General features: G+C 41.7%; 2 long non-coding RNA genes and 1 pseudogene across 2 annotated transcripts in view; 2 read left to right on the forward strand and 1 right to left on the reverse strand.

Annotated features, from left to right (window-relative positions):
- LOC122232996 overlaps positions 1–959 on the forward strand; it is a 25,450-nt gene extending 24,491 nt beyond the window's left edge. The window contains exon 3 of the long non-coding RNA XR_006210391.1: positions 293–959. This is a non-coding gene — a long non-coding RNA (uncharacterized LOC122232996). The remainder of the gene's footprint in view (positions 1–292) is intronic.
- LOC122233015 overlaps positions 1–12,380 on the reverse strand; it is a 19,592-nt gene extending 7,212 nt beyond the window's left edge. Inside the window, exons 1-2 of the long non-coding RNA XR_006210433.1 lie at positions 12,305–12,380; positions 11,631–11,754 (exon numbers count right to left, since the gene is read on the reverse strand). This is a non-coding gene — a long non-coding RNA (uncharacterized LOC122233015). The remainder of the gene's footprint in view (positions 1–11,630; positions 11,755–12,304) is intronic.
- On the forward strand, positions 5,132–5,223 carry LOC122232110 (annotated as a pseudogene).
- Positions 12,381–13,321: the final 941 nt, after the last annotated feature.

The raw sequence follows: 13,321 nt of genomic DNA on the forward strand, positions 1-13,321 counted from the left end.
GGGGAGGGGGAGGAGCTGATGCAAGCAAACCAAACTCACAAAAGGCTGATTTATAAACAGAAATGCCATTTGTTCATTAACCAGCACAAGGCAACCAGAGGAGTGCTTTATACGTTCTGCAGAAAAACCCAACATGCTGTTCATTGTGCAAAAGAGTATACTCCCTGCTGGGGACCAGGACACTCCCGCCCGCAAATGCGATTCTCTATCCCCTTGCACAGTGTTGGGTGAACCCTCATATATCCTATCCTTTGGTCTCTCCTTTTTTTTAATTTTTGTCTTTTCATTCCAGTCACGTCATTCCTTCAGGTACACCACAGTAAAATCAAGTGGATGGAGTTACTCCACAGCGTTACTAGACCGAGTCTCCTGTGGTCTCTCCTGTCTCCTCAATCCTTGGAATGGGCATTTCTGTGGATGGCTGGAAGATAACAGTAACATAATGTGGCGGTCGCCTGCACAGGTTTTGAGCCCCCTAGCCTCAGTTCCACTCCAGTCTGGCCATTTGCCAGCCGCGTGACCTCCCATGGTTATTTCACTTCTCTCCTCCTGGGAAAATGGAAATAACAATACCTGGTTCAGCAAGTCATGGAGAAGGTTAAGTGAGCAATTCATTTTGACCCCCAGACATGGTGCCTAGCATATGCAGAACACTCAAAAACTGTTAGCCGTTGGTATTAAGGCTACTCCTCTCTACCCCTGTTGATTTGTAGTTGTTTCTGCTCACAGAGAATAAGCTATTTTTAACTCTTTGCCCAGATTAAGGAAAAACAAAAAAAGTCCAATGAGAACAATTTGATTCAGTGAAAATTCTTAAATGCCTTCAATGTTTCAAAGAAATGCGATTTCTTTGTATTGCTTTCAGATTTGAATATAGTACAGCCCCAAATACATGGAGAATAGGGGAATAAATAAGTAAAATTTTTAAAGGAGGAATAAATTCATACAAAAAAGAGGAAACATCATGTAAAAATGCAATTTGTCATAAACAAGTATTTATGAGTACCCAGTATGTATCCTGTTCTTTCTGCTTCTAGCCTTGCCTTTTGTAACTCTATTTGCAACACCGCAACCAAAATCATTTTTCAGAGACTAAGTTACATCATGTCATTTCTCTGTTCAGAATCCTCCAATGGCTTCCCACCTCATTTGAAAGGCCGAAGCGTTCACACTGCCCTGTAAGACCTTATGTAATCTGTTCACCCCTACTTCTCACCCTGTCTCTCTGATTTAACCTCCTCTCCCTTACTTACTCGGCACAGATCTCAGTGGACTCTTTGCTGCTCCTTAACTATGCCAGGTACTCCTGCCTCAGGGCCTTTGCACTTGTGGTTTCCTCCACCTGGAATCCTCTTCTTCAAAGTCACATCTCCTTTAAGACCTTCCTCAAATGCCACCTTCCCTGACCCTCCTGTTTAATACTGTAACTTCTCCCCCATTCCCACCACTGTGTAGTCTCCTTTCCTGCCCTGATTTCTCTATGGCATTTCTCTACTTACCTCTTTATTTTGTTTATAATCTATCCTCCCCTCTCCCCGTACCCACCCCCCCCTCCCCCTGCCAGTATAAGAGCCACATCAGGGGTTTTGTGTGTTTTCTTTATTGCTGTATCCTAATCCTCGGCATGGTGATGGCACTCTCCGTGGGGTGAATGAATGATTTCATGAATGGTGCTAGGGGCTTTTACGTATGTCATCTCACTTACATATTTCGGCAAAGATCTGATTTTCATAATAATACATCACTAGATAGTAGCTGTTATTATAATTACATATTTTTGTATTCAACAATCGCTGTTTCCTGAAATTAAAACTGGACTGAAAGCATCTTGAAGTTCTTGAAGCCAGAATTTGAGAAACACTGTTTATTTCAACGTGTGGATGTCCTTTAAAGGCATCTTACATAATAAGATGGAGATTCAGAGGAAGAAGTTGTTTTTAACTTCTCTACTCAATATGAACGACATCCTGCTTCTAAATTAAAAGAAATTAAGAATTTTCATGTAAAATTTAAGTTGACCTTTCCTAATTTAGCCTGAATTCCCCAACCCCAAAAAATGATTTTTAAATTTGTCCGAATGGTGCACAACAGCAGAAGTGTGGGCCCGGCTGTCCCTGCTGCTGCCTTGTGGGAGACAGGGCCCTGCCTACTGAATTTCTGGTGTCCGTTACAGTGATGACAGGAAAGAAATGTTTGTAAGAACAAATGTTTGCTTCCAGGCTGCAGCCTAATTTAATAGTGTACTTGAAAAAAGAAAAGTGGATGATTCATTCCAAAACCCCTGGGGAGGGAGGGGTGATTGTAAACCATTTGGAAAAGGGGTGAGAAGGCCTAACGTGAAACTAATGCAGCAAATCTTCAACAACAACCGAAAAAGTCTGGCCTGAACGCCATGGAATGCTGGGTGTTTTTTCGCAGAATGGTTTCAGCTGGGGGAAGCCTGTTAGGTTCAAAAGCCTTTTCCCTCTGCTCTGATCTGGGGGGTGGGTGGGAGGTTATAACCAGATTGATTTTTGATAGTTTCAGATAATACTTCATATTTGGATGAAAGATTACCCTGGAGGTTTTCATACTTGTGGTTTTTCTTAAAGCATTAGATGTGATTGTAATTTTTTTTAGGGGCCACAGCCCTAGGGAAATTTTTATGGAAGAAGGAAGAGACATTTTTTTTTTTTTAAACAGAAACTAAGATTTAAGACACATCAGCCATCTAAGTAGGTGGAGTAGACAGCTGTGGGCAAGACCCGAAAACCCCTCCCACCACTTGCTTGTTGATGCCTGAAACGTTGAAAATCAGGAATTCATTTTCTTGGATTAAGATTTCGTCTACTAAAATACTAACAGCCCCACTCAGGATCACATGTTCAGCTCTCTGGGCCATTTTCATTCCAATGGTAATGGCCTCACTGACCCCAGATCTAACAGGTTTTCCCAACTCAGTGGGGAGACAGCGAGTGGATCCTTGGCTCTTTGGAGATGAGCCTACAGGTGTGACGGGGGAGGGAGAGGAGACACCCTTGGAGGAGCGCACCGAAGGTCACCAGAAGGCAAGGAAGCACAGGCAAGACGATATGAAACCTTTTATGTCAGTAAGACCATTTTCGCTCATTCTTACCCAAGTTTCCCTTCCCTGTGTATTGGCGGAGCATACGGTTGATACGGTAACATAGTCCAAAGAAAGCCGCACACCCGTGTCTCAGGTAACCCTAAACCACAGTTGGGATTATCCGAGCAGCTAATCCCTCAACATTAGCCAAACCACTTGCTTACTTTGACCAATATCTTTTGTTTTCCCTTAACAACCAGAGACGTTCAATGTCTTTGCCATTTTAAAATGTATTCTATAAAATGCTTCTGATGTGGGGGAATTAATCTTTCTCCTCCACAGATTTATGAAGGAGTAAATTTGCTGCTGTTGCTGTGTAGAAATGACTCTAGTCCTGAAGTTGCCTGTCAGGCTCCCTGGACTAGTGTTACGGGTTCCATGGTTACCTCAGTGAGATAACAGTGACTTTTTTTTTTTTTTTTCATTTCTTACCATTTAACTTAGATATTTCCTTTTATGTAACCTGCAAGAACAATTTGGTACCCAGGAAGGGTAAGAAGGAGATTTTATAAAGTTTGGTTTATTATGCCATTTTTAAATAATTTGCAGTAGAGGACACGTCTTTCTTCTTAAAGCTATGTCACAGCTGTTCAAAAAACAAAACAAAACAAAACAAAACACCCTCCTCTTGTAAAAATTGCCAGGCTTTTTCATCATCTTTAATTTCTTTACCACATATTATGAACACATTATGTAGCAGACACTGGGCTAGGCACTAAGGCCCCAGAGCTGTGATCCATCATTCTGACCTCAGATTGCTCAGTCGAGTCAGTGGGAAGAGACAGACAAATTGCCACCTGCTAAGAACATGACAGAAGTTTGCACAGGGCTTCGAAAGGAGCCCCACCCATTCGGGGGGCGGCAGGAAAGCTTTTCTGTGGAACTGTAGTATCTGAGCTGAGAGTTGTAAGGATGTGAATAATGTAGGAATTAATCAGAGGAAGAAGTGTGTGTGTATTGTGGGGGGTGGGGGGGTGGGGAGGGATGGTATTCCAGGCAGAGGAACAGCACATGCAAAGCAACAGTAGAGAGAGAACAGTACCGCCCTATCTTTACCTCTGTAGGACAGGGCCCAATTCTTAACTCATCACAGGATCTCTGGAGCCTGTCAGGCCTGTCATAAGTATTCATAAAAATCTGTTGAACTTCAGTGAATTGAACTGCAAACATTTATTGCTGTTTTCTAGATGTTGGTGATAGGGTAGTGGCTAAAAGAGAAGTTTCTCTTCTCGTGGTGCATTTGTTCTAGGGAGGCATTAGTAGGAGTCAGTATTTGCTAAGAACTTCCTACCTGCCAGGCACTGTCCAAAAGATTTATGTATTCATTTGTTCAATCTTGAAAACAAGACTGTAGTAGGTATTATACTGTTATCCCAATGTGTTACCGTTGAGGACTCAGAGAGGTTAAGAAACTTACCAAAGCCTACCCAGCTTGTGAGTGGCAGAGCTGAAATTCAAAGTTGGGAAGTCTCGGTTTCCAGAGTCAGCCTCAACCTCTACAGTTAGGCCTTCAAAAATTTCAAAGTACCTCTCAGTCTTATTTTTAGAAAATAAGATAAAAAAGAAATTCTAAATGTCCATTCTCCCTCGATCCTTTTTCTCTTTGGCAACCTGAGACTTAATTACTTGGCATAAACACACGAGAAAAATAGACATTTTGAAAAGCAAGAGTAGGGTTAAAATGAAAGATAATATGGTCTTGAAAAAGGTAAAGAGGGGATAATGATCATATCAGATATCAAAATGCAGTTAAAATTATGCTGATTAAAAATAGAGGCATGGTGACTATGGTTAATGGTACTGTATTGTATATGTGAAAGTTGCTGAGAGAGTAGATCTTGAAAGCTCTATCACAAGAAAAAAAAAACCCTGTAACTCTGTGTAGTAACGGATGTTAACTAGACTTATTGTGGTGAGCATTTCATAATATATACAAACATCGAGTCATTACATTGTATATCTGAAACTGATACTGTAGTGTTGTACATCAGTTATATCTCAAGAAAAAGAGGAAGAAAAAATATAGCACGCATTCTAAAATTGGAGTGATACAGAGAAGATTAGCACGGTCTCTGCACAAGGATGATATGCAAATTCATGAAGCTTTCTACATTAAAAAAAAATGCGTGTATATATATGTGTGTGTATATATATATATGCAACACCCAGACCTCTCTCATTCTTATCTATTGACCTCCATTCTTTTTTTCTTTAATGTTTATGTATTTTTGAGAGAGAGACAGAGTGTGAATGGAGGAGGGGCAGAGAGAGAGGGAGACACAGAATCTGAAGCAGGCTCCGGGCTCTGAGCCATCAGCACAGAGCCCTACGCAGGGATGGAACTCATAAGCTGTGAGATCCTGACCTGAGCTGAAGTCAGACGCTTAACGGACTGAGCCACCCAGGCGCTTCACATCCGCCTCCATTCATGAAGGTGAAGTTTTGGTGTCCCTGAGAGGCCTCTTGGAATAGACAGGTACATTCATCTCCTTTGCACAAAGTAGAGAAGCAGTCCACCTCACTGCCCCCACCCTCCGCCTTTGTAATGGGCACTTGGGGGCAGGGCAAATGTTTTTCCGAGAAACCAGGGCATGACAAGGTCTACTGTGGAGTTTGCCATCCATCTGGCCCTCCATCTTAGTGTCATTTTGCTGTTCATGCTCATGTTTATGCTTCCTTTTGGAGTTTCTTTCCCATATATGTTTGTCCCTAAGAAATAAAACCATTATTGGACCTAGAAAAAAAAGGTCAGGGGTGCCAGGGTAGCTCAGTCGGTTAAGTGTTCAACTCTTGATCTCAGCTCAGGTCTTGATCTCAGGGTTGTGAGTTCCACCAAGGCCCACATTGGGCTCCATGTTGGGTGTGAAACCTACCTTAAAAAAAAGTCATGGGGCGCCTGGGTGGCTCAGTCGGTTAAGCGCCCGACTTCAGCTCAGGTCACGATCTCACGGTCCGTGAGTTCGAGCCCCGCGTCGGGCTCTGGGCTGATGGCCCAGAGCCTGGAGCCTGCTTCCGGTTCTGGGTCTCCCTCTCTCTCTGCCCCTCCCCCGTTCATGCTCTGTCTCTCTCTGTCTCAAAAATAAATAAACGTTAAAAAAAATTAAAAAAAAGTCATATATTTATGTATATACATATACATATCTATGACATATATGTATATGGTATAAATATATAGCATAGTATAAACTTGGATTTAGGTACTTCTACTGGCACTTTCCTTCTCTCCCTAGACCTAAGAATTGGGAAGAACAATGAGAAGAAATGCCTTTTAACTACAAAGAATCTAAACAAATAAATACAAAATCTGTGGCTATGCCCTCCACTCAGTATTTCCTAGGCATTCCAATTACAAAACCAGCTCTCTCACATCAGATCGAGAAGTGAGAGAACTGGATACCATCTTAAGAAAAGTACTGACAGACTGATTTTTTTTTTATGGGGAAAATTTCAAGATTTTGTGTAAATGAAATAAACATATTTTTATTATTTGATTTGAGCACTAAATTTCATAGATAGTATGCATTTTACCAACTTGGTAACTGAAAACTATGAAAAACCAAGTTCTTTTGCAGGGTGGAGGGGGGCACCTGGTTCAGTGGGTTGAGCGTCTGACTTTGGTGCAGGTCATGGTCTCACAGTTTGTGAGTTCAAGCCCCACATTGGGCTTCCGGACTTCAGCGCAGATCCTGCTTGGGATCCTCTGTCCCCCTGTCTCTGCCCCTCCCCCACTTGTGCTCTCTCAAAAATAAAATAAAATATCTTTTTTTTTTATTTCTTTTTTTTTTTAAGTTTTTAATTTTAATTCCGGTATCGTTAACATACAGTGTTTATATTAGTTTCAGGTGTACAACATAGTAAACTGCATACATCACCCTGTGCCCATCACAAGTGCACTCTTCAATCCCCATCTCTTATTTCACCCATCCCCCCACCCAGCTCCTCTCTGGTAACCATCAGTTTGGTTTCTATAGTTACGGAGTCTGTTTCTTGGTCTCTCTCTCTCTCTCTCTCCCCCCCTTTGTTAGTTTGTTTTGTTTCTTAAATTCCCAGTATGAGTGAAATCATATGGTACTTGTCTTTCTCTGACTTATTTCACTTAGCATTATACTCTCTAGCTCCCTCATGTCGTTGCTAAAGGGAAGATTTCATTTCTTTTTATGGCTGAGTAATAGTCCATCGTATACACATACCACATCTTCTTTACCCAGTCATCTATTGATGAGCACTTGACTGCTTCCATAATTTGGCTGTTGTAAATAGTGCTGCAATAAACATAGGGGTGCGTATATCCTTTCAATTTAGTGTTTTTATATTTTGCGGGTAAATACCCCGTAGTGCTGGATCGTCGGGTAGCCCTGTTTTTAGTTTTTGAGGAAACTCCATGCTGTTTTCCACAGTGGCTACACCAGTTTGCATTCCCACCAACAGTGTGAGAGGGTTCCTTTTTCTCCACAACTTTGTCAATACTTGTTGCTTCTTGTGGTTTTGATTTGAGCCATAAAAACCAAGCTCTTGAATGCCATGTTATCTTGCCTGATTCTGAGAAAGAGGATCCAGAGTGGAAGTTCTGAACATTCCTCTACCGAACGTCCTGATATTTTAAAATTATAAATTTAATACACCTGAAAGTAATGTAACATTGTATCAACTATACTTGAATAAAAATGTTTTAAATTATAAATTTAACATAAAAATTGTAGATTAAAATAGGTTTATAAAAATTAATTTGTATAACTTTACTATCCTGTGGCCATATTCCTCTCACTTAAACGCTCTAACCTGAAGATTGATACGCTACTTAGAAAGTTACCTTAACAAGGAAAGACAGCTGCTAGCAGTCTTACAAAGGAAAGATTAGAAAGGACAAGGCAGTAGTCAGGGGCACAGGGCCAGGTTGGAGATGGAGCAGTAGCCGAGGGACTCAAGAAAAAAACACAAATTCAAGAGATTTAGGAAACAAATGTGATCAAATTTTACTAATTGAGAACAGAATAAAGAGAAGATTTGAATGAGGAGGTGAGAATAATACTCAGATTTCTGGCTTGTGTGGTTGGATGGATCATTGTATCACCCAACAAGAGGAGAGCCCAGGAAGTATGGGTTGGGGGAAGGGAGAGAGGAAGACTTTGAATTAGGACATGTTGAATATGATACATCTGTGTGACCACCAAGCAGAAATGTGCAAAAGGGAGCTGCTGTCCTAGGGCTCAGTAGAGTTCTAGGATATCTGGGGTATCTAGGCAAATTTTTAGAGAATCATCAGATTATGGGTGATGTTGGAGCTATACATTGGATGGGATCACCAAACAAAAGTGTGAATGAAGTGAAGAGAAAAGGTGAGGACAGAGCCCTAGAGAATATAAGCGTTTGAAAGATTGGAAAGAGAAGACTGAAAAGAAATCATCAGAGGTAGGTGGGGAACCAGCAGAGGGTGATGTCACATGTGCCAAAGAAGAGGGAACTTGAGAAAAAGGTGTGGCCAGTGGTCAATGAAACAGAGACGGCATGTATGTCAAAGCCTAAGAACTCCATAATGGATTGGGTGATATGGATTTCACCTCTGCCTTCTGCTGAAGGAGCTTCATTATTTAAGTGGGAATGAAAGTCAGATGGAAGTAAAGTAAAGAAAAGGTAAAGTAGTCAATGGGAGGGTAGTAAAGAAGCAGTGACAGTTTCATGGAGTGATCTTTGAAGAAGGTTGCCTATGAATGAAAAGAGAAAGTGTTGGTGTCGAAGAGAGAAGGCCTTTTTTTCCCCTTAAAGATAAAAAGCTTGAGCATGTTCATAGATTAAGGGAAGAGAGCAGTGGAGTGAGAAGAATTGAGGATACAGTATAGAATGCATAAATGAGAAGACTGAAGCATCAAAGGAAATAAGAAAGATTGGTATCCAAAGTAGTTTTGAGCAAGTGGCGGACCACCCTCTCCAATGAGATGGAAGGAGGGGATGATCAGTGTAAATAAAGATAAGTCTCTAGTTGGGTGGAAGGAGGGTAAGAGATTGAGGGAGTTACATCTAATGATGGTTTGTGGGAAGGGGTCATGAGGAGAGCAGTAAAGGTTTGGAAGCACCATTTAGAAATTTAGGGTGGAATGGGGTAGTTTAAAGACCCATAGGATGACTGCACAGCATCATAGATGATCTGTCTGTGGTTGGAGATCATAAATTTATAGCTGTGCTAATTTGCACCACATATGCTGATTGGTCACAGGGGCAAAGATCAGACTGGAGTTACAACTGGGTTGATCTAGACAATGGAGCCATAAGGCTTTTTTTTTTTTTTTTAATTTTTTATGGAGCCATAAGACTTTAAAGTCTCCAGGGAAGACAATTGTCTAAGGTCATATAGCCAACAGGAGCAGAGCTAGATTTGAGCATAAGGTTGAGTAGGTAGATAGCCTTATCTGAACAGTGAGTCTGGAGTGCTAGTAGGTCAACTCTATTGAGAGGGAGACTATCTAGGTCAACAACGGTCCTTGGAATGAAGACAAAGCCTAAGGTCCAGATGCCAGAGTTTTTGATGGATGTCTCATGATTAAACACTTAATATCTACTGTTCCACTGTTGAGTTAGGCTTTCAACTATCAAGCATCACCTTTTATTCAATCATGTTAAAGATTCTTTTAAAGTATTATTTTTGTATTACGAAATAAAACATATCTATAGAGAAACTAGGAGGAGACAATTTAAAAATTAAATGTAATGCAAATTAAAACAATGAGACACCACTACATACCTATTAGAATGGCCACAGTCCAAAATACTAAGATATAGAGCAACAGGGGCTCTTATTCATTACTGGCAGGAATGCAAAATGGTACAATTACTTTGGAAGACAGTTGGGCAGTTTCTTATAAAAAGAAACATACTCATACCATACAATCCAGCAGTCTGGCTTATTGGTATTTTATCCAAAGGAGTTCAAAATTTATGTCCATCAAAAACCTGAATGTAACTATTTACAGCAGCTTTATTTACAATTGCCCAAACTTGGAAATAACCAAGATGATCTTCGGTAGGTGAGTGAATAAATAAACTGTGTTACATCTAGACAATGGACTATTACTCAGTGCTAAAAAGAAATGAGCTGGGGCACCTGGGTGGCTCAGTCGGCTGAGAGTCCAACTTCAGCTCAGGTCATGATCTCAGGGCTCATGAGTTTGAGCCTCACGTCAGGCTCTGTGTTGACAGCTCAGAGCCTGGAGCCTGCTTCAGATCCTGTATCTCCCTCTCTCTATGCCCTTCCCCTGCTCATCCTCTGTCTCTCTCAAAAAGCAAATAAACATTAAAAAAATTAATAATAAATAAATAAAAAGAAATGAGCTCTCAAGCCATGAAAAAACACGGAGGGATCTTAAGTGCACACCACTAAATGAAAGAAGCCAATCTGAAAAGGCTACATTCTGTATGATTCCAACTATTTGACACTGTGGAAAAGGTAAAACTATGGAGACAGTAAAATGATCAGTGGTTGCCAAGGGCTGGGGGAGGGTGGGAAGGGAAAAGGATGAATCGGCAGAGCACAGAGGATTTTTAGGCAAGTGAAAAGACTCTGAATGATACTGTAATGTTGGATACATTTGTCCAAACCCATAGAATGTATAACATACAGCGCCTAGAGTGAACCCTCAGGTAAACTATGGACTTTGGGTGATAATGATGTGTTAATGTAGGTTCATCAGTTGTAACCCATGTACCACTCTGGTGAGTGATGTTGATACCTGGGGGAGCCTATGCGTGTGTGGGCACAAGGGATATGTGGGAAATCTCTGTACATCCCCTTCCATTTTGCTATGAATCTAAAACTGACCTGAAAAATTAAACCTTTCTAAAAATTAAATGTATCACCTACCATCTCGAAAACTGATTTTGTTCTCTTTACATACAAACCTTAATGAATGTGTGGGATTGGGAATCAGGCAGTGGAAAATGAGTGAGGCAGGCGGTCATTGTCACTGAAGAGCCCTGGGGCAGAAATAAGGGTGGGGAGATGGGTACAGCTTGACTTCCTTTCCTGAGCACTTTTTTACTTTCTTTTCATGTTTTTTTCGAGGGATAATGAGGGATAAAAGTTATCAAGGGATAACTTTTCCAAAGATTTCCTCCAAGAGCTTTTAAGAAAAGTCTGCACACACCTCCTTGGTAGCAGTAGGTGAAAAGCAAAGTGCTACTGATGGTCCACATGTCAGGTGGTAGGTGATCCAGGCCACTTCCCGACGTTAGGGAGACAAGTTATACGCAGAATATGCTTGCTTACCAGGGTCAACCTGTAACCAGTGTTGCCAGAAAGCTAGGCCTTTTTTGGCCAATGATGAGTTCTCCTGGGCACATTATAGTTCCTCTGACTGTGTACGTGGAGTCAGTTCAGAAAAAAGAGAAACACACCTTACCACACCTTGCCACACCTCAGCATATACCATCCCACACCCCACCACACCTTACTTCATCTCATAACACCTTCCCACGCCTCCCCACACTTCAGCGTACCACATCTTACCTCACCTCCCCACCACACCACACTCACCAGGAATGCCAAGATGGGCACTTGGAAGAGTGACTTGGGCAGCACGCAGGCAAGCGTCGAAGCCAGCAGCCAGGAAGAGAGTTGGCGCAATAACAGTGACAGCAGTCAAATGCAGACATGAAGGCTATTACAGTACAAGATGCGGGACAAAGTGTATACGGGAGGGAAGGGCCAAAAAGCAGGAGGTACAAACCAAGAAAGGAAGGGGAAAATAGAGAGCCAAAGTCAATTTGTAGGAAAAACAAAACAAAAACAACAACAACAACAAAAACCCACAAAACGACTTTATCCTAAGGTCAAGAATGTTCTGGAGCTAGTGGCAGGAACTAATACTGTGCCTCTCTTGGAAGGAGTTCTCCTAAGGCACTACCAAGAAGGACAGTGTAATGTAAGCACCTGTACTGCAGTGACTTTAATAGTATCTACATCAAAACAGCAATCTAAGAGGATAAAACGAGACGCGAAGGACTTGGGACTTTAGATCCCATGTATCGTAATTAGGCACATATATTTAATGTAATAAGTTGGCTATAATTCTTTCCATATTATCTTTATTAAATCGTTTTAAGGGAGTCCCTTTTTCCTTATAATTCCTTAAATTCACCCTTTAAGAATGCTAACACAAAATTGCTCGCTTCCGAAATACATGACGGATGTAGATAGATTCTACCAACCTTCTCTGCAATCGCTGATCTGGTTCCAGAGGGAGATGAGGTATTTGAATGGACTTACCTCTGCTCCTACAAACCTGGGCAGAGAGAAGAAAGGAGATGGAAACTCCGTGCAGAAATTATTGACAAGAGTATCTTCTGTTGTCAAATGGATATTTGGGGGGAAATCTATTTTGCATTGCCAAACAAATTAGCCAGTGAATTAGGAAAGTGATTCTTAGCTATTGATTTTTGGTTCTGCATTTTCAATTGATATTTGTCACAATTTTTAGAACAATCAAGATTGAGCGCTTACTGTGTGACAGTAATCTCAGACTTTGAAAGCTGCGTTAATTTGGAGATCTAGTGTGACCCTTCCTTTCAAAGGAGACTCAGAGAGGTGACTCCTCATAATGGCAGGAGCAAGACCCAAACCTGAGCCTCCTGGTTTCATCATATCAGTGCTTGATGCTGCTATGGCTGGGTCCCCCCTCAGAAATCAGACTCTGAGACAGATTTGCATGCAGGAAACACATTGGGAAATATGCTGGGGGTCAATCCCTATGGGGGAGTGAAGGACATAGAGTTGTCCAGAGAAAGGCCAACAGAGTTACAACACATTGGGGTGGTCTTACAGGAGAGCTCTAAAGTGGGGATGGTCCTTCTGAATGATCCTGACTCAAGGCAAGGGTGGGAGGCCTCTAGTACCCTCTCCTTAATCAACCAGTCTTTGGATGAAGGTTTTCAGGAAGGAGCATGATCCTGGGGGCATGGCGGTCTTCAGCTGAGGGCAATTGTGAGAAAGACTTCGCTGAAGCCTGTGGGTCACCACTGCTCTGGGGTGATGAGAGAGCCACAGCGCTCAGCACGGAAGGGCACAGCACAGCCTCCCCTCCCATCCTGAATGCTAGCTCGGTAATGATGCTTTCACATATGTCGGCTTGATTTCTCCCACTAGTTAACAGGATCCTTGTTGACTCTGTGTACGTTTCCCCTGACTGTGCATGGAGGCCGTTTAGAAAAAAATAGAGGGCTAGAGCC

This window comes from Panthera tigris, chromosome A1 (genome assembly GCF_018350195.1).
Source record: "Panthera tigris isolate Pti1 chromosome A1, P.tigris_Pti1_mat1.1, whole genome shotgun sequence".
NCBI lineage: Eukaryota > Metazoa > Chordata > Mammalia > Carnivora > Felidae > Panthera > Panthera tigris.